The sequence below is a fragment of the Nicotiana attenuata genome, unplaced genomic scaffold (genome assembly GCF_001879085.1).
Source record: "Nicotiana attenuata strain UT unplaced genomic scaffold, NIATTr2, whole genome shotgun sequence".
Lineage (NCBI taxonomy): Eukaryota > Viridiplantae > Streptophyta > Magnoliopsida > Solanales > Solanaceae > Nicotiana > Nicotiana attenuata.
In genome coordinates, this window is record NW_017671425.1 from 264,683 (window position 1) to 285,190 (window position 20,508).

Here is a 20,508-nt window from a genome sequence, read left to right on the forward strand (position 1 = left end):
ATTTAATTATTATTTAATAATTAATTAAATTCCAGATCACTGCTGAAGATTCAGAAGGATAGTCTGGCCGCGGTCCTGGCGTAACCGCGGTAGGACCGTGCCAGAACACTGCTGCAGATTTAGAAGGCTAGTTTGGCCGCGGTCCTGGCGTAACCGCGGTAGGACCGCGGCAGGACGCGTAAACTTCTGAACAGACACCTTTTCCAGAACAAACATCACACCTCTTCCAATAATTGCCTATAAATTCTGAGGCATGACTTCGTTTTTAATACACCAAAAACATTACAGAACTTCCTTCTTTCTGAAAATACTGCATTCTAATTCGCAGTCTCTCTCTCTCAAATTCGTAAGTGTGATTTTGCTCCGTTTTTTGAGTTCGTTGGTATCCTGCAGTTTGTATTGCCACTGTTGCAGGAAGGTTTATTCCGTTTCATCCTGGGAGGATTTAATCCACTACCTTGGCAACTTGTGAGGGGGTTAAAATTCCTTAAGGACGCACAAGCAAATTGTGGACTCGGAATATTTCTTATTCTTTACTGTTTTCCAGTTTCTTTTATTCTTCTAACAGTTTTTTGATTTTGTGTTTTAACACAGTAGCGACAACAATATTTGTCTTACTTTGTCTTCATCCCATGTCCCCTGCTGCACCACATCATAAATATTATGAACCGATTCATCACAACAGAAATCTGGAGGTGTAACGAAATAGAGAGCTCCCAATCCTGTCCGGTTATCAAACCAAAAAAGTGATGATCCCATTCTTGGTTGCCATAATATGTGATGCTCAACAAGATCCCTTACTTCTAACATCTTCCTCCAAACATGTGATCCCTTTCTCCAAGGCACCACTAATGCATTCATCTTTTTACAATACTTTTGACTCATGAAAGCACTCCATAAAGATGGTTTAGTTCTGAATTTCTACCATAATTTACAAAAAAGAGCTTTTGACACATCATGTAGAGATAGAAAGCCTACACCTCCTTCCTCACATGGCAGGCATAGTTTATCCCAAGATGTCCAATGTCTCGCTCTTCCATCTACTGAATTACTCCAAAAAAACCTTGCAAATATTTTGTATAGCTTATTTACAAATGCAGGAGGATTAACAGCTGAGAGCAAATGAATTGGCATACTTTGCAACACATGGGATATTAAAACTGCCCTGGCTCCAATCGACGACAACTTACCTTTCCAGGATTGTAATTTATCGAGCACCTTGATAAAAAACCATCTTCTTTCTTGCATAGAAAATAGGACATCCAAGATAAATGAATGGGAAATCTTGACGACCAATTCCAGTGATCCTTTGTACCTTCACCACAACTTCTTCACTTGCTGAATGATGTGAATACACTGCTAACTTTGCCTTATTTATCAATTGTCCAAAGGCGGTTTCATAGGCACTCAGTACATCCATGATCAGTTGGAGCGAGGTGGCATTTGATGAAGAAAAAATGATGTTATCATCTGCGTATGATAGGTGATTAATCTTAGAACTCCATTTTGGTAACCCATAGCCACAAAAATATAAATTCAAGTGAAGTGCATTCAATCCCCTTGATAATGCTTCCGCTGCCAATATGAATAAAGTAGGCGACAATGGATCACCTTGCTTAACTCCTCTAGTAGATTTAAAGAATCCATACGGTTGGCCATTGAGAAGAACTGAGTACCAATTGTTAGACACTAAGCCAAAAACCATGCCTATGAATCTCTCACAAAAGCCCATTTTCCTCAGTACCTTGGTCAAAAATATCCAAGATAATTGATCATAAGCCTTCTTCATGTCTAATTTTATTACCACATTAGGCCCTGCCTTGGTTCTCAGTCGCATATCAGTGATTATCTCTTGAGTTAATAAAATATTCTCCACAATTCTTCTACCCTTCACAAAACCTGCCTGTTCATCAGAGATAAGAGTAGGAAGTATGTTGACTAACCTCTCATGTATGACCCCTTGAGAAAATTTTGTTGACGAAATCGCTTAGGCTAATAGGCCTCATATCTGAAAATGTAATCACCTCTTTCTTTTTTGGAAATAAAACTAAATTTTTGTAAGTCACAAACTTAGGTAGATCTTGCCTATCAAAGATCGCTTTCACTATTTCCACCACATCCTCGCCAATTATATCCCAACAGCATTTAAAAAAATTCCCATTGCAACCATCTGGCCCTCCAGGCTCTCACTATTTAATCCAAACAGTGCCAGTTTGACTTCTTCACAAGTAGGCTGTCTTACTAAATCGCAATTCTGCTCACTATTCAGCATGTGAGGAATATGATCTAATATCCCAAAAGAACTAGGGACAGTAGCTTTAGTGAATTGATCTTGAAAAAATCTCACAGCTTTGGCAACCATTTCATCATTCTCCTCTAGCCAATTCCCATCACTAGACTGAATTCTTCTCAATTGTAACTTTTTCTTCTTCCATTTACTTGTACATGAAAGAGCTTGGTATTTCTATCTCCATCTTGAAACCAAGACATGCCTGATTTTTGCTTCCAAAATTCTTCCTCCAATGCCAAGTACTTGAACAATTCTGCCTGAACTCTATGAAGTCTCTCCCTATTCTGAATTGTAGGACTCATCTCAAGTTGTGTCTCGTGCACCTTCACCACCTCCTCCAGGCTAGATAACTGTTGGAAAATATCACCATACGTGGTTTTACTCCAAATTGACAAGGCCTTCTTCAGCTTCTTCAACTTGTATTTAAACAAGATGAATGGATTGGCATGGAAGTCAGCTGTCCAATTTTCCTTCACCACGTCCAGGAACGTATCATGTTTGGCCTAGAAATTTAAAAATCTGAAAGCTTTCTTGACAGGAACAGTATTAGGATTGAAATTTAGCAGCATTGGACTATGATCTGAGCTAGTTTTTGACAGATGAATGATCTCCAGACCAGGCCAAACTTGCTGTAACTCCATATTTGCTAAGCATCTGTCCAAACGTTTAAAAATACAATCCTCTTTAGCTCGCCCGTTCCACCATGTAAAAATGCTCCCTTTGAAGCCCAAATCAAATAGATTGCATGTGTTGACGCAATGTCTAAAATTATCAACCTCATTTATATGCATAAGCAATCCTCCAAATTTTTCCTCCTCGTCCCAAATGACGTTAAAATCTCCCCCAACGAGCCAAGGGATTGTCATGTCTACTGCCAATGCGTACAAAGAGTCCCAAAGCTCTATTCGTTCTATTGCATCACATTTAGCATAAATGAGTGTAAGGATAAATTCCTTATGATCTTCAGTGTCTACTAATCTCACATTCAACTGCTGCACCATGTTCATCAAAATTGTAACTTCATATTTCTCATCCAAAAAAGCCCAGATTTTGTTTGAGATATTGGTAATACCTTGAGCAACACCAATTTTCCTCCTGTATTTATCCATTTTCCTACCTTGTTGCATTGGCTCCATCAAACCAATAAACAGAAAATTATATTTTTTATGCATTCTTATAAGCGTTTCAAAAGCTCTCTTAGTGTTTACTGATCTAATATTCCAAATCATAGCATTCATCGCTAATTGTTGGATTTAGATAAAGTCCTCCTTGTTTGAACCCCAGGTGCATGCATGCTAGGAATTTCTTTTGTTTGCTTTTTCCTTCCCTTACCAGTTGATTTTCCTTTTTCTTTGCCTAAGAGAGATGTCACCTTGCCTTGATACATTCATGAAGCTTTCTGTCGTTGATTCTGCATCTATTCCTTGCCTTTCTCGGTCTGATTATCATCTTCTTTCTCCTGTCTATCTTGTGCGATCAGTTGGTTTTTGATAGGCTTTGGAATCAAATTTTTACCAACATTCTCCTTAGAAACATGGCCACTAAATCAATTGGAGTATTAACATTTATAATGCTTGTAGTAATTCCTACATCTCCCCCCTTTCTTTGTAGGACTCATAAACTGTTGCACCCCTTCATTATTGATCTCTGCTAGACTGGTAATGGCATTGACATGAAGCTGTTGTTGTTTTCCTGTACCTCCTGGGTCTGGCACTGCAGAAATAGAATCTGTAGAATTTTTTGCAGCATTTGTAATAATTGTAGCTTGTAACCCCTAATTCTGTTTAGAGCTCAGGTCCTGTGTTTCCCTTGTTGATGTAGCATTCTCTATTCGAACAGCAGTAGGCTTCTCCTTACCATTGACACTATGTTCCTATTCTTCTTGATCATCTTCTTCTATTTGTTCCTCATCATCATTGTTATCTTCAGCTTCATCTTCCTCTTGGTCTTCCTCTACCTGATCACACTACAACTTATCACCAGAGAAAGTTAATCGCTCTTTCAAATTTTCCTGCTCAACTATGGCCATTGTGTCTAACGATTGTGATGGGATTTCTTGACATGATTGGTTAGATGTAACGTTGTTGCCACCAAAGGCTCTAGTTACCCATTGAGCAGTAGATTCTATATTTCTAAGCTCCTCATTCCTTCTCCCATTAGGATTTGTATTGACTCGATCCTTAGCTTTGGCAACTGAACTGCCTTTGTTACCTTCCTTTGACACCCCAGTCCCAGGAGAACTAGGATTGAATCTTGGAGCTGTTGGATTTAATGTTTTTCCAGTAGGACCTGGACTAGCTCTTGGACTTCGGTTATTGCCATATGCTACTAACATCAGCTGATTATCAGCCTGATTATCTCCCCCATTATTCTGAACCACACCAGCATTATCAATAGTTTGAATCTATTTTTGCACCGCATTAGCATCATCGTTCAAAACTTCCTCAACTTCCAACACTGAAAATTTATTTCCCACTTGCACCTGCTGCCCTGCACCCTGATTAACTGGAATTATTTCTTTTCCAGTAGTTCCTTGAACTTCCTTTTCATTAACAACCTTCTTTGCACGATTATCTCTAACCTCTTTCCGTTGTTCCTTACCTTTACCAGTCACATTGCCTACAACTTTCCCACTCGCTAGAATCATTAAAGGACTTTGTTTATTTAAATTTGCTGATACAGTAGCTTGATCACCTTGTTTCGCAGCATCATACCCATCCTGTTGTTCAGCATTCTTATTCTCCATTAGTTCTGGATGAATCCTCCAACACTCTATTATGTCATGGCCCGCAACTTACACTCTTTACAGTATTTGGGTAGATAATCATATTTAATATTTCCATTCAGTTCTCACGACTCCAGTTGCTTCATTCTCGATGTCCATACGCACCTTCTTAGGTAAGTCAGACAGCAAATCAACAAGGACTTTCACTCGTGCACAACTAGGCCTCATTTTATTAATAGTAGCCATGTCTAGGTGAAGAGGCTTACCCACAGCTGACACCAAAGAAAATAGACACTCCCTGACGAAAAAAGTTGGTAACAAATTTGGAAACGAAATCCACGCCATTACCTTTGGTGTTTCCTCACTGGCTTTGAATTTTGCATCATAGATCAACGTCCTCAATTGGTATTCATATCCAGCCTTGTCTTTCACATAATACACACTCTTTGACGTAAAATTAATAAAATCTTGCCATAATGTCAATCGAATTAATACATGCCTGTCGCGAAGATATCCAATGTTATACTTGCCTTTAATTCCACATCGAAGAGGGATAATTCCACACAATTCATTAAGCTCAAGCCATCCATATAAAAATTTGCAAACTACTGCATATTGCAATCCTTCAATCACTTTCATTCGCTAAACCTCTGCTTCAGAAAACTTAACGATAGGCTGTCCATTAAGCAAACTCGCACGACGCAATGCAATTGGTTCAAGATCTGGCTCGTTCCTGCATGGCACGGTTCAATGTTGAAGGTTTCAGGATTTTCAAAAAATCTAAAGGCTGGGATTGGATTCTGTGGTCGTATTTGTTGAGGCGGTGGAGGGTGAAGGTTGACCAGCCAGCCAAGTTGGCCATGGCAGCGATCAGTGGTGAAATCGCTTGGGATGTTTTTCTCCAGAGCTTCTCTCTCCTTAGAGTTCGTTTAATCAAGATTCCATATTATTTACTACTACTACAATACAACTACTAAAACTGCTGCCAGAACTGCTGTAATATTAGTTTTACAGTACAAATCAAAACATCAAAACAAAACATACAATGTTATATGTCATTCTGCCTTCAAAACATTTTTATCGCTGCTATAATACAACTGCTAAAACTGCTACCAGATTTGCAACTACATACTATAACCAAGATTCCTAGATTTGTGCCCATTGAGTTTCCTGCACTTCAACTTCCCAACTTTCTTTTGTCTTGCCACTTCTAATTGATTTCCAGTCGCAGCTTCTTTACCTTTCCAAGTGATCTTAGTAGGTGAGTAAGGAAGATTAGTGGGTTAACTGAAACCAGTATGATCTCTTCTGAAAGAGATCACTCTTGTCCCTGCTGAGGTCAATTGTTGCTGCCTCATCAGTAGTCGTGTTTGATCTTCAGAAATAATCTTAGGCATTAAAGCAGGGTCACTTTTGTAACGATCCGACCGGTTGTTTTGAGCTCTAGCGCACCGTCCAGCAGTCAGAGGCCATGAGCAGCTTCATTTCAGGTGTTATGACTTGTACGCGTGGTCGGAATTGAATTTCGGGAAGTTCGGAGTTGATTTGGGAAGAGAATGCTCATTTCGGAAGCTTAAAGTTGAAAGAATTAACTGGGATTGGATTTTCGAGTAAACGACCTCGAAATCGGGATCTGAAAGTTCCAGCAGGTTCATATGATGATTTCGGACTTGGGCGTATGCCCGGTTCGGGATTTGGATAACCCAAGAGCGTTTTGGCGCCTATTGTGGAAGTTAGCATTTTTGAAGAAATTTCATAAGTTTGGCTTGAAGTGCATTTCAGTGTTATCGATGTCCGTTTGGGATTCCGAGTCTGTGAATAGCTCCGTATGGTGATTCTGAAGTTGGGAGCGCGATCGGAAGTGAATTTGGTGGTCCGTAGGTCATTTTGGAGTCATTTGGCTAAAGATAGAAATTTGAAGGTTTTTGAGAAGTTTGACCGGAAGTGGACTTTTTGATATCGGGGTCGGAATCCGATTCCGGAAGTTGCATTAGGTCCGTAATGTCGAATATGACTTGTGTGCAAAATTTGAAGTCAATCGGACGTGATTTGATAGGTTTAAACGTCGAAAGTAGAAGTTTGAAGTTCTAAAGTTCATAAAGCTTGGATTGGAGGTCGATTCATGATTCTACCGTTGTTTGATGTGATTTGAGGCCTCGAGCAAGTCCGTAATGTGTTTTGGGACTACTTGGTATGATTGGTTGGGGTCCCGGGGGCCTCGGGTGGATTCCGGATGGTTAACAGATCGAATTTGGGTAAAAAGCTACTGCTGGTTGCTGGTATCTGGTTTCCTTCTTGGCGAACGCGGAGGGAGTCTCGCGAACGCAAAGAGGAAAGTGGGAGGCTGCTGGTTTTGGCCTTCGCAATCGCGAAGGGGCAGTCGCGAACGCGAAGGGGTGGGCTGAGCTGCTACGCGAACGCGAGGAGGAGATCGCGAACGCGTAGAAGGAAAAAAAAACTGGGCCTGGGGTCTTTGGCCCACGCGAACGCGAGGCCTTGTACGTGAACGCGAAGAGCTGGGTGACTGGCCTTCGCGAACGCGAGCGGAATGTCGCGAACGAGAAGAAGGGCGGACCTGGGTTGGGCAGAATGTTTAAAAATTGGGGTTGAGTTCATTTCACCCATTTTTCTCTTGGCTTGGGCGATTTTTGGAGCTTTTGAAGAGGGGGTTCCGTCATTCATCATGAGGTTAGTAATTTATGCCAGTTTTGAGTTAAATGCAAGGTTTATATATGGATTTAAACATGGAAATTGTAGAAAACTTGGGGTTTGAGGAAAAAAACCTAAAAAACTAGTATTCTTGGATTTTGACCACGATTTTGGGTATGGAATTTAGAGAAAATCATATATTTGAGTTCGTGAGGCCATGGGTAATCTTTATCTTCGAAAAATTTCGGATTCCGGGCACGTGGGCCCGAGGGCATTTTTGTCAACTTTTCGATCGGGGTTAGGAATTGTTATAAATTGGATTATAATGAGTACCTTAGCATATATTAATGGATTTACATAATTATTGGCTAGTTTTGGAGCGTTGTGCATCGATTCGAGTCTTCGGAAGGGCGTGGAATGCCGGTTATGGATCTTCGGAGCAAGGTGAGTCTCCTTTCTAACCTTGTAAGAGGGAATTGTCTCCATAGGTGAAACAATTGATTATGTGCTCCTATTTGTGGGGGTTACGTACGCACGAGGTGACGAGAGTCCGTGCGTAGCTACTATTGTGCTATTGTCCGGGTAGTTAGGACCCAAAAGCATGCTATACTTGGATTATTTACGAACCTATTGATAGCTTGAATTGCTTAAATCACATCGAATTAGTAAACGAATTTCTAAACAGATAAAACTTCATTTTTCTTAAATGGTTAAAAGAGGATTTGTTTTCATTGGATAATTACTCCGTGTGGACTTCTTGATTGACTGTCTGTGTGTTTATTTATGGGACGGTCCGAACGCCTCAACAGATTAAATAGATGCATCTATAGGCGCGCCGTCGACCCTCGACAAGTGCACAGTTTATTTCTGTTGGATCGGGCCATCGCCTCGGCATAATATGCGCATGCTTGCATTGCTTATCCTGAAACTTATTGAAGTTGATATTGCCTTTTTATGGCCCGCTATAAACTACTCCCTCCGTTCCAGTTTATGTGAACCTATTTCCTTTTTGGTCCGTTCCAAAAAGAATGAACCCTTTTTAAATTTGGAAACAATTTAGCTTAAACTTACAATTCTACCCTTAATGAGAAGCTTTTATAACCACACAAACACTCTGGGCCCCTTTTTAACTTGTTTAGGACCACAAATTCTAAAAGTCTTCATATTTTCTTAAACTTCGTGCCCAGTCAAACAGGTTCACATAAATTGAAACGGAGGGAGTAATAAAGATAACGAAAAGTAAATCTTGGAATTTCCTTATTATTTGAGAAGGTGTTACCTGTTTTCTTGCTCTATGAGTTATAATTGCTAGATAAATCCATGTTTTCCTCACATCTTTACCTTATTATTATTGGACCACTAGTAAGTGTCGAAGTTGACCATCTCGTCTCTACTTCTTCGAGATTAGACGGGATACTCATTGAGTACACGTTGTTTTCGTACTCATACTACACTTCTGTGCATTTTTGTTGCACATGTATATGTAACTCTAGTGGCCTACTGGGTGTAGCAGCATGGTGGATACAGAGACTTAGGTGAGCTGCACTTCTCGAGGCGACCCGCAGTCAGCAGAGTCTCTTTCAATTATCTGTACTTATTTTCTGTCCAATATTGTGTTCCGGACAGTTGTTGTACTTTATTTGATTTTTCTTAGAAATTGCTCATGCACTTGTGACATCGGGTTCTGGGATGGTTTGAAGTATTTTGTATTAACTGCTTATCATTTAAATTTGATTTGAGACAATTATCTTTTAAATTGCTAAATTTGAAGGAAAATCCTAGATTTCAAAAGTATTAAAACGAGAATTTGATTAAGTGATTTGGTTGGCTTGCGTGACAGCAGTATCCGGCGCCATCACGACCCTTAGTGGATTTTGGGCCGTGACAACATGGTATCAGAGCACTAGGTTCCTAGGGTCTCACGAGTCATGAGCAAGTCTAGTAGAGTCTCGCGGATCGGTACGGAGACGTCTGTACTTATCCTCGGGAGGCTGCAGGACTGTTAGGAGTACTTCCCTTCTTGATTCCTTATCGTGCGATTTGATCCTTGGAGGCGTATGCCTTTAATTCACTCCTACTCAATCTTACGCGACGCGAACCGCTTGTTATAAATCGAGAATTGAAGAACCGTAATGGTACTACAGATGTGTTACGAGATGTTTCTCCCGGTATAGCTGATCGGATTATTATCGTCGCTTTGTAGAAGGATATTTTATTGTTTCAGCCCAGTAGCGGTACTTCTGAGGGCTTTGAGGCTAGGCACGAGTTGCCATGATGCTATAAACTATAGTTCCGCAGTAGTGATATGATGGTAGGATGTTTGCCCACGTATCGGGGCAGTGAATGACTTGAAGGGAAGTTTACTTAGTGCGTGATTCAGAGATTCAGTATTTTACTTCCGGCGGGGGAAAGGCAATCAGACTAAGAATGTGCAGATTTGCGATGATGGAGTAACGAGGCTTGGTATTAGTAAGTGTGGAGGAATTCTCATCTGTGATGAGGTGTCATTGTCCTTGATAAATGTACTAAGCTCGCCGGTGTTACGATCTTCTACAATTCTCCTTATGGGCAGGATATTGCGGGTTAGTATGGAAGAAGCGACTGTTAGATATCGCGAGGCAAGGTGGTTCAGGGTTGAATCGGCATTTCTAATATTGGCAGCTCGAGAGAGATGATCTTCGGATTCAAGTGTTATGAAGATAGATTTTATTAAGGCAACAACTGAGTAGCAAAGGACGAGGAAAGATGTGTGGAAAGTGTCAGACGACGACTAAAAATTTCTAGAAGGCCGAGTATAAGGGGTCAAGGGCCGAGTAGTCGATTAAAAGGATGAGTTCCGCCAAAGTGGGAGAGTAGCGGAGTTGCATATGGGCATTGTGGTAGGATGACTATGCACCTTGATAAGAGCTTGGAGTGATTTGGGGAAATTTTTTGGTGATTGGTAATTTGGGCCTACGAATTAAATTTGAAGTATGGGCTGTTATGCAGCAGGAGATTTGATATAACGGAAAGGAGCTGCTTGAATGAAGAAGGATGAAAATAACTTTGAATTTGGAAGATGCTGCCGCACATTTAATGGATGTCCACGAGGGGTGAATGGACTTGTGCAGCTGGAGAGTGAGCTCTGACTCTGGACGAGTTATTGATGTCGTAGTGATTGTACCCCGTGTAGCAGCACTGGAAGATGTCGGGAGTGATTTCTACAGGTAGTTCATCCCTGTGAGCAGGTTAGCGATCGCGTGGTTTCTGCGAAGAATTCTATTGGTTATACAGCGAAGGGATGGGTTGTGCGAATGTTGTTGATGATTCTGAGTATAAAAAGGGGGTTACTACAGTAAGATATCGAGCATGTTGGCAGTTGATTGCGCAAGGTTATGTCAATAGGAGATTAAGAATCCTGGTAAATTCCAGAGTTGTGTAATAGTGGCTTTGAGCTAAGTGGGAGAGTCCCACCGCCTATGATGGGGTTGCATGGTTAATTACTTGCGAGGTTTCTGGTTATTAGCATATTGATGGGCTATTTCAGCTACGGGAAAAGACCATAAGTGGTAATTTGAGCAGAGGAATTATTAAAGGTGGGCTATCGTTGTCCTTATTGGCCCATGTTCAGACTTGGGGAAGGATTCAAGATTGTGTTTGTAAAGATGCGGGTTCCAAGGGAAGGGATTCTGCCAGGTGCATCACCAATTAGGATTCATGTGCTAGAAGATTTACGGAATTGATTATATTCGGGGCCAAGTCAGAGCGGGTGGCTCTCAACAACAGTCCTAGTGAATTCAAAAGATAAAGCGTGATGCCTAGTGATTTCGAGCCTATAGATACGGTTTAGAATCGAGCTTGATAGCAGCCTATGAGAAGAAGCACAGGTGTTCTATGATGTTTCGACTTGCAGTGTAGAACTTGAGAGGAAAATGAGAAGAGATTTCGGATTCGTTATAGGATTAGCAGAATGGGCATATCAGTTGAGGGTGCGAATATGCGCGCAAGGAAGGTATGAAGTGGTTCGTGGGATTCGGGACAGCATGGTCTCGTGATTCAAGGTCACTCGAGATGAGTGCAGATGGAGTATGTTGTGTGTTGGATGGAGTTAGTATTATCTCTAAAGCAATCAAGGATAAATTGGAAGAAGGTAGATTGATTGGCCATAGTTGAATTTGGCATATTGGTGTTAGTGATCAGTTCCTTCAGCGTGATCAAGTTATGCAAGTGATTTGTGATGGTACGTGTGAGGCCTGTTGTCGACGCCCCCTTTTTCTCGCAAAATCGGGTTTACGACATTTGGGAAGACAACTCTATTCCCGTTTAGGAATTGGGTTTTTGGATTTGAAGAGTCGCCACCTAATGATTAAGTGCATTAGGACACCACGAGTTTTGAGTTGGAAAACCAGAGTTCGGGTAAGGGCTAGAAATTATCTCGAGGGGAAGGTGTTAGGCACCCCTCAAGATCCACTAGTGTGGTTCCCGGCCATGCTATGTTGTGACTTTAAATATAAACGAGCATACAAATAATTCCACATAAAGATTGCAAGTAGGTATGTATAATGGTTGACAAGCATGTTTGACATTAAGATCTAGGTGGTCTCACAACTTGTTTAAAGGAATGTCCAAGTGCAGAAAATTAAATAAAGAAGTGAGCGAACATAAATTTTAAAAGAATAGTGCAGGAAGTTGAGGAAGAATTTGGTGACTGAAATGAGATATAGAGTTTTATTGATAATAACAAAGTTATATAAAGGAAAGGGGTCCTAGGTTTGTAAAACACATGGATCATCCACACAATACCGGTAGGCAATCGTACGCATGGTGTTATCCTGTGATCATCATCTTCATGTCTACCCTTCCTACCCCGTTAAGGTGTTAAGCGCGGAATGGTATCGTTACCTACTACATGCTATTACCCGTCCCACCTATCAGTCCCGGAGGCATTTGGGACTACTAATCCTAAAGGGGAGGGAGCTTGGCTTTTCAGAGTTTAAAAGGATAAAAATCTAGGGCGACAGTCAAAATACATAATGCAATAAAAGGGGAACAAGTAGCAATTAAGGGCTCAAACAGGCCTCCTCATTTTAAGAAACAAATTGTTTAGCATGTCTTATACATACTTGATTTGGTCTGAATTAAATTAAAGCGTTGGATAGGTTGATTTACCACATATTTCCCAGATAGGGAGTCCAAATTAGTCCTGCTTAGATGTAGTTGTCGAAAACTGACATAGTTGATTAATTACTTAACCTTTTGCCTATGTGTTAAACGGGACTTATAGGCATGATATCTATTAATTCAGGGACGGAGGAATAAACTGATTGCAAAAAAAAAAGAATTGTTGGTTGTAAGCTCTGCGAGTGTTTAAACAAATTACCACTGATTTTAAACTTAGGAGCGAGTGGGCGATTCAGATTTAGTTGATAGCTCCTATAGGCATGCTCTCTAGGCGTTACTGATTTTATTGCTGTTATTGTCATGCAGAGATCCTATGGGCAGGTCATCTATATGCAATTGGTTATTTTAAATTCTATAAGCAGATTTACCTAGTGAAAGATGCATATGCGAAATGCAGGAAGTCCTATAGGCATATTATCTATATGATATGCAGAGTTTCAGCAACGATTTATGGGTATGGTATTTATACGAAATGCAGAAAACCTATGAGCATGGTATCTATGTGAGATGCAGAGGTTTGAAAGTAGTAAGTTCTACAAACATACCATCTATATGAGATGCTGAATTTTGAAAGTAAATACCCTAAAAAATGGTATCTACATGAGATGCTGAATTTTGAAAGTAAATATCCCTAAAACATGGTATCTACATGAGATGCTGAATTTTTGAAAGTAAATATCCTAAAACATGGTATCTACTCCTTTGCATGCATTCAATCCCATCCATTTCACTATACACCCCCAGTAGTTATTACAAAAATTATTACAGACCAAATGGATTAGAGGAAAGAATAAAAATTATCAGTGATTACATCTACATCTAATCAGCCAAATCCAGACTCAAAGTCTAATAATATGAGATAAACCAACTTCCAGGATCGAATTTTTCAAAGCCTTCTCTTATTTGGGATGTGTCAAAGTTCCAAGGAACTTCAAGAGTTCCAGGCAATGCTTACACCCCAAATATCATTGCAGAAATCAGATTATAGTGCAGTGTGGAAGGGCCAGCCCTCAAATGTACAAGTTCAGAGGGAACTCAAGGTCCCAAGGCAAGGCTCATAGGAGGGGGCAGAACTTAGAGACTAGGAGTGAGTGCAAGTGCAATTGAAGGGAATTAGGGAGGGGGGCCATGGCAGGCTGGTGGTCATGCCCAGCAATTGGGATGCTGGCACACCCCGACCAGCCTGTCAGCCTTAGAATTGGGGAGTTAAGACCTCATTGAAGGTCAGGTTCAGCCCTGGACAGCAATTGGGATGCTGCCAGGCCATACCTTAACTCAGCACACACAGGGGAATGGGGTATGGGAGCAATTGTTCATACTAGCAGCAAGAAGCAAAGAAAGAGCAGACAAAAACATGTAGGTACTTCAAAATTAACTTTGCAGATGATTGAAAGCATGCATGGATACAGGGACTATAAACAAACACATTAGAAAGATACTGAAATTAATTTAGGACATACCAGTTCAAAGAAGTAGGTAAGGAGAAACAATAGCCTTATGAAAGCCAAAGTGCAGTCAAGAAGCCAGAGTATAAGTTTAGAAGAGAGTTATGATTTTTGTGTGCTTAATCGTGTGTGGAGGATTATTCCCATAGTGTGTGCTTTGTGTTAAAGAGTCATGTATTTATAGTGCAGAAAAGAAGCAGAAATAGGTAAGAAAATAGTTTGAAAATCAATCACACAAGGTTTCCCTTTAATTAAGGGATTCTGATTTCAAACGGGCAAAGTAAATAAGGATAGAGGTTAATTAAACACTTTTCAAAGTAGTGCAAGAAGGGTAAATACATACTAGTTATTTAAGGAAAGGGTTTGACAGTACATGGTTGTGCAAATTAAGGAAAGGGAATCAATTGACAGCCAAGCAATCATGAGTCAAAAATTTTGCGTGAATGAACCAAGTCAGAAAAAAAGTAAAGAGAGGCTCTTAATTAAAAAGAAGCAGTAAAAATCAATTAACCCCAAAAAAAAGGGTTCCGATTCAATCACAAGTTGGAAAGCCTTTTGAAGAAAGGTTCATCACATATAAAAACATGCAGACACGTTTAAACATAGAAAGAACTGTCATGCTATCCAGAAAAAGTCTAGTATAGAAGAGTCCAGAGTCATACACAAAGGAGTTCAAACTCAGTGCATGGATCCAAAGTGAGTTTGAGAGAGTCTAAGGCTCAAACAGAACCCTGGTCTAAACACACAAGAACAAACTCGCCAAAAACCCCAAAATCCTAGGGTTTTGACTTGAATCAGATGCAAAGAAGACAAAAATGAGGGAACAAGCAAATACAGTAGAAAGTTCAAAGTAAACAGAGTAAGGAACTTAATTCGAAACATAATGAGAGCAAAAGAAACAGTAGAGGAAAACATGTTTAAGCAGGTATTCTAGAGGAAACTTAAAAGGTAAAAAAAATAATAAGAACACTTAATGAACACGGTAGGAAAATACAGTAGGCGAGATCATAGTGGAAGGCAAATAGCCGAACATAGTGGGAAAGCATGAGAAAACATAGCATAGAAACATGGTAGAAGGAAGAACAAAATATAGCAAACATAGTAGAAGAACATGTGTAAAAAAAAAGAACATAAGAACATAGTAGAGACAAACGTAAGGGAAAAGAAAAGTCGGAAAAACACTTAAGCATTTTTCAGAAACCCTAAATCAGAAAGAAGTGACTTTGAAAGTAAAAATTTTTTAAAAGAAAAGTTGGGGAAATCCTTCAAGAACTCAAAAATAGAGCATGAATACACACAGATCTGAGGAGAATCGGAGAAAAACCTCGAACAACTAGGGTTTTAGGTGAACCTTAGAATGAGAAAGGCTTGGAAAAGGTCCGATCTAAGTCGGATAAGGCTGGACACAGTCTCAAGAGGCTAAGATATGCCAGAGCCAGGCCGGAGATGGCCGGAAATCTCAAGTCGGCGGAGATCTGAGTGGAGACCTTTGAGGTCTAGCCTCAAGCCTTCGAGTACCAGGCATATAGGAGCAATGGGGGGTGAGTATGAGGTTTCCATGGCCTGAGAAGCCATGGATTCCGGCGAGAATCGAAGGGATTAGGGTTAGTTTGGGTGGCGGTGACTAGGTTTGCAGAGAGAATGGGAGAGGAAGGGGATTCAAGGGCGGCGGGTAGAGGGAAATGAATTTAGGGTTGGGGTGTTGGTAGATTAAAAATGGAAAGGGTGTGTGTGAGCCGTTGATCTTTTAGATCAACGGCTGTGATTAGAATAGGGTCTGGTCGGGTAATTTAAACGGGTTAGGGGTTGGGTTGGACTGGTCCAGAATTGGGCCTGGAATGGGGTCAATTAAGGGGATTAATGTGGCTATAATTGAAATGTAGATGGGCTATATATTGAATAGCCGATTTTCCCTTTTTAAATTAATTAAAATGGTTAAAATGATTTTAAAAATAAATTGAAAGCACTGAACTAATTAATAATATATAAACATTAATCTAAAAAGTACTGGGAGTAATTTCATAGTTGTAAAATGCTATTAATCGTAATATACGCTATAATTGCAATTTTATGCCATTTAGCTTAAAAAATATCAAATAGATTTATAAAAATATGATAAAATCACCTTAATTATATTGTGGTGTAAACATGAGGATGGAAATAAATTACTCACCAAAATAATAGTTTTGGGAATAATTATTGGATTTTGTACTGCTAAAACAAATAATAAAATGATTTTAAAAAGCTTTAAAAATTAGAAAAAATGTCAACATTCTTGGGCATACTTATATATGCATGTACATGCTATTTTGAGAATATTTTGAGTATAAAAATAGATAGGGAAAAATTGGGTATCAACAGCTGCCCCTCTTTACCCGGGAAGGATGAAAGAGTTGTCGGGTAAACATATGATGACCAATTTTGACCGAAAGAGACGACTTGAAAAGGTTTTGACCGAGCTATGGTTCCTGAGCTGCCTACATATCCCTGGTCTTACAGGAATTAGGTCATATGTAGTTCGGGATATATCGGCGAAATATGCCGATGGGGGTTTTGAAAAGGACGGACACAATATTTAGGTTGGGAAGAATAGTCAGGGGATCGATGGGCTGCGGGAACCGGAGCGAGATCGCTCCTGCTGTGATGGTCGTTGCCAGCTGGTGTACCTGCAAATGAGCAATACGAACATATCGTGCATAAACTTAAACGTGATGCAAGTTCCCGTTGGACCATGAATGCTGTCTTCGGACGGGTAGGATGACGTCCTCAGACCATGACGTCCTAGGCCATGGAGCGTATAATAAAGGATTCGCAGGCTATGAAATGATGTTCTCGGGCTATGATAATGGTGCCTCCGAACTATGATGCCTTTGAATAATGATGTGCAAAAATATAAAGCGGGGGGGGGGGGGGTCCTCAGGCCATGGCATGGCGTTCTCGGGCTATGAAAATGGTGCCTCCGAACAATGACGCCTTTGGACAATTTGGCGATATTTCAGCCCATGAAATGCAGGATTTGGCGATGTTTCAGTTGATGTAAAGCATAAATATAAATGGCGGTATTTCAGCCGATGTGGAGATTTAAATGAAGTTGGCGATCTTTCAGCCATGCAGGATTTAAATAAAACTGGCGATATTTCAGCCGATGTGGAGATTTAAATAAAGATGGCGATCTTTCAGCCATGCAGGATTTAAATAAAACTGGCGATATTTCAGCCGATGGGATTTAAATGAAGTTGGCGATATTTCAGCCATGCAGGATTAAGTAAAGTTGGCGATCTTTCAGCCATGCAAGATTTAAATAAAGGTTGGCGATCTTTCAGCCATGCGTATGGAGGTAGAGCTTAACCTTGGAAGGCAGAATGATAGCCTTATGGAATGCAAAGAAATGCAGATGGAGACAATGCTTAGTCTCAGAAGGCAGAATGGTAGCCTTATGCAATGCAGAGAAATGAAGATGGAGACAATGCTTAGTCTCGGAAGGCAGAAAGGTAGCGTTATGCAATGCAAGGAAATGCAGGATGGAGGTAGTGCTTAACCTCGGAAGGCAGGAAAGTAGCCTTATGCAATGCAAGAAAAAATGCTGATGGAGACAATGCTTAGTCTCGGAAGGCAGGAAAGTAGCCTTATGCAATGCAGAGAAATGCAGATGGAGACAATGCTTAGTCTCGGAAGGCAGAAAGGTAGCCTTATGCAATGCGTGAAATAAAAGTGAAGAGTAACACAATTCCTTAGCTGAGAAACGATAGCTGCTAGTTGATTGTCACTGTGGCTGCTGGGGATGTCACGTGCGAATAGCACTTGTAAATAGCCAATGATTCTGAGAGTTGTATTCCTGAAAAAGTATGAGTATGTAGTCGTATCTGATGATTTTATGTCTTGGGTGCCTGCATCCAATGAAAAATCGTGAGTTTTGTAAAGGGGGAAGGTTGGTTCGTCTTCTCGTGGACTTTGCTTGTCCTACTCGGCTCTTGCTTTCGTTGGGATAGCGTCGCTAACCAAAGCAATTTGATAATATCCATGCATGATTTAGTAAAGCATATGATGTAACTACATAATTAAAAAATGATTTTCTTTTAGTTGAACCGACGACTGCGACGCGGTTCAAGACATTGCGACCTTTTTTGCTCCAAAATTTTGAGGGTCCTCCTCAAAATTCTTCCCCAGTTTACTGGTCTGGTGCCTCTAACGGTTGCGTGCGAGGAATGATTGAGAGTTAGCTTCGGAATTTTGAGGGTCCTCCTCAAAATTCTGCCCCAGTTTCCAATATCGGGGAAAATGAAATTTTTTATTAAATTGTGACCGAACCCATAGGGATGCCTATGTATCCCCTCTTAAACGGGAATCAGGTCAGGCGTAGTTCAAATTTCATCATACAGAAATTATAATGATTACACATAATAACGCTTGACTGCATCTGAATTAATTGGATTTGGCCAGACTTCTCCATCCATTTCTGCGAGTATAAGGGCTCCTCCTGTTAGGACCCGGTGAACCATGTACGGGCCTTGCTAGTTAGGAGAGAACTTTCCTTTGGCCTCATCTTGATGCGGAAAAATCTTCTTCAGCACCAGCTGCCCCGGTGTGAATTGCCTCGGCTTGACTCTTTTGTTGAAAGCTCTGGACATCCTGTTCTGATACAATTGACCATGGCAAACTGCATTCAGTCTTTTCCCGTCTATAAGGGCTAACTGCTCATAGCGACTTTTTACCCATTCTGCATCTTCAAGTTCCGCTTCCTGTATAATCCTCAGGGAGGGAATCTCTACCTCGGCTGGGATGACTGCCTCGGTACCGTAAACCAACATAAAGGGAGTTGCCCCAGTTGATTTGCGGACTGTGGTACGGTATCCCAATAAAGCAAAGGATAGCTTTTCGTGCCACTGCTTGTGTTTCTCTATCATTTTCCTTAGTATCTTCTTGATGTTCTTATTGGCGCTTCTACATCTCCATTCATCTGAGGTCTGTAGGCTGTAGAATTCTTGTGCTTGATCATGAACATCTCACACATTGCTTTCATCGGATCACTGTTGAGATTGGAACAATTATCAGTGATGATTGACTCTGGGATGCCGAACCGGCAAATGATACGGTCGCGGACAAAGTCTGCCACAAACCTTCTTGGTCATTGCCTTATATGATGCTGCTTCAACCCATTTGGTGAAATAATCATTTGCCACTAGAATGAACCTGTGTCCGTTTGATGCGGCAGGCTCGATAGGTCCGATGACATCCATTCCCCAAGCGGCGAATGGCCACGGTGAGCTTGTTGCATTAAGCTCGTTAGGAGGCACCTTAATCATGTCTGCATGAATCTGGCAGCGATGGCACTTTCAAACATACTGGATGCAGTCCGTCTCCATAGTCATCCAAAAATAACCAGCTCGGAGTATTTTCTTAGCTAAGACGAAACCATTCATGTGTGGGCCACAGGTCCCTGCATGAACCTCTCCCAACAACCTGGATGCTTCCTTTGCTTCGACACATCTTAGTAATCCCAAATCTGGAGTCCTCCTTTACAGGATTCCTCCGCTGTGAAAGAAGTGATTGGATAGCCTCCGCAGTGTGCGCTTTTGAGTAGTGTTTGCAAATTTTGGGTATTCTCCTGTTGCCAGATATTTCTTAATGTCATGAAACCATGGTTTTCCATCTGCTTCTTCCTCGACATGAGCACAGTAGGCGGGTTGATCCTGGATTTTTACTGGGATAGGATCAATGAAGTTCTTATCCGGATGTTGAATTATGGATGATAGAGTGGCCAATGCATCGGCGAACTCATTCTGGACTCTGGGGACTTGCCGGAATATTGTCTTTGTAAACCTCTTCCTCAACTCCTGTACATGATGCAAATACGAGAGTATTTTGGAGTTCTTGGTTACCCATTCTTCTCGAACCTGATTTATGAGCAAGTCTGAATCCCCGATCACTAGTAACTCCTGAATGTTCATATCAATGGCTAGCTTGAGCCCTAAGATGTAGGCTTCGTACTCGGCCATGTTGTTGGTGCATGGGAACCTGAGTTTGGCGGACACCGGATAATGCTGACCTGTTTCTGATACTAGAACTACTCCTATGCCAACTCCTTTAAAGTTTGCTGCTCCATCGAAAAACATTCTCCAGCCATCATAGGATTCTGCGATATCTTCTCCTATGAAAGAGACCTCTTCGTTAGGAAAATACGTCTTTAGAGGCTCGTATTCTCCGTCCACGGGATTTTCGGCAAGATGATCTGCCAGTGC